The 1,856-nt window shown below is 59.2% G+C and overlaps 1 protein-coding gene across 1 annotated transcript in view; it reads right to left on the minus strand.

Moving 5' to 3' along the window:
* Nucleotides 1–1,856, minus strand: part of TMEM266 (transmembrane protein 266) — a 140,696-nt gene that overhangs the window by 21,083 nt on the left and 117,757 nt on the right. The gene's annotated exons all lie outside the window — the stretch shown is intronic.

Raw genomic sequence — 1,856 nt, forward strand, 5'->3', positions numbered from 1 at the left:
AGGGTGAGAGTGGTGTGGCTGGCATGGTGCCCCCGGGGACCAATATACTGAGGGAAAGTGACAGGCCCTGTTCAAGGTCAAGTGATGACCAGCCGGGACCTGCTAAGGCTTACAAGGTGACCAGAAGTGGGTGCCTGGCTTCAGTTTGCAACTTGGTCAGACTAAGCTTCTTCAGCTCTATCAGCTTCTGGGGTCCCCAGCTATCCGCCGGCAAGTGGACCTGGATTCATGGGGACCTCGTGTCGGAGTAGAGCTGAGATTCAGGGCATCGATCACCCGGCCTTTCTTCAGTGGAACCCTGGGTGGAATGGAACGGCTAACTTTGTGGTTAGTAGAGGACAATGTTGACCACTTGTCCTGCCAGGTCGTGGGAGCGTATCGCAGCTGACCTGGTTTTCTGAATGTCTGTTCCACCATACCTGAGCTAAGAGGCCCTCTCAGAGCCTCTATCCCCTGTCCAGTCCGTGGGGGGACAGAGGAGGAGCCCGCTTCACAGGGGTGTTATGAGACGGTAGGAGGTGGTGACCGTCAGAGCCCCGGCACGTGGGTTCCAGAAAGCCTCTAATGCCCCAAGGGTCCTTCCCCACCCATGACAGCCTAGGAGATGGGGTGCTCCTTGGCTGACCCAGAGCCTGAGCACCCACCTGCAGGTGCTTCTCTCAGGAGCCCAAGTCTGCTCTCGGAGGCTGCCTTCCCAGCACCCCCGAGGAAGCTGCAAAAGCCACCCTGGAGCCGCAGTTGGGCTGTGTGGCAGCACCCACAGGCCTGGCGCTTAAAAGGCTTTTTTTGCCTCTTTTGATCTCCAATGCCTGCGGTCAGAGGTGTGTTTTGCACTAATGACTGAGCTGAGGGCGGGGCCCCGGCTGGCTCCCAGCCCCACTCAGGGATCAGCCAGCGCCGCTCCCCAAAGTCAGAAGGTAGCAGGCTCTTCCAGAGCCCCCCATCATTCATCGGGTGAGCACTTGCTGTCCCGCCCTGCCCTGGCTGTGAAGGTGCCTCCCAGCAGGCAGAGCCAGGCCCAAGGCTGAGGGGAGGTTCTGGTCACTGAAATGCAAAACAAAACACACTGCCATCCAGTCGATTCCAGTTCAGAGCATCCCCCTAGGGCAGGGCAGACCTGTCCCTTCGGGTGTCCAAGCCTGTACCTCTTTGCAGAAGTGGGAAGCCTCAGCTGATGACAAACGATTGCCCTCTGGGTAGCAGCCCAACGCAGAATCCGGGGCCACGGGTGCAGGGACTCAAGAAGGCAGGGCTGTGGGCTCAGCTAGAGGTATCTGCAGACCTATAAACTTTCTCCCCAGAGGGCAGCTCAGAGGAGGGGCCGAGAGTCCTTGGCCTGATGCTGTCACTGGCCTGCTGGGCCTGAGCCGTCATAGCCCCTCTCTGGACTCCAGCTTCTCCGTCTGTACAAGAAGGGGGCTGGCGTGCCCCCACGTGGCAGAGGAGCATGGTCCCAGCGGGCTCTCTCTTTGCCTTCAGTCAATTCTGACTCATGATGACCCTATAGGACAGGGCCGAACTGCCCCCTGTGGGTTTCCCAGACGGTCAGTCTACACGGGAGTAGAAACCTCATCTTTCTCTCGAGGAGCAGACCGTGGTTCGAGCTGCTGACTCTGCAGTTAGAACCCAACTCGTCCCCACGACACTGCCGGGGTTCCTCGTGGGTTCTAGACGACAGGAATCTTTACGGGAGGCAAGCATGGTCTTTCCCCCAAGAAGCCGCCGGGTGGGTCTGAACGACCAGCCTTTCAGTCAGCCAAGTGCTTAACTGTGGTGCCACCAGGGTTCCTGAGCAGAGACGTGGCAAGGCTCTGGAAGGTCACAGAGTGGCTGGGATAGATGGCCCCCAGCACCCA

The sequence above is a fragment of the Echinops telfairi genome, unplaced genomic scaffold (genome assembly GCF_000313985.2).
Source record: "Echinops telfairi isolate 266 unplaced genomic scaffold, ASM31398v2 ScPeMD7_7475;HRSCAF=8513, whole genome shotgun sequence".
NCBI classification, from domain to species: domain Eukaryota; kingdom Metazoa; phylum Chordata; class Mammalia; order Afrosoricida; family Tenrecidae; genus Echinops; species Echinops telfairi.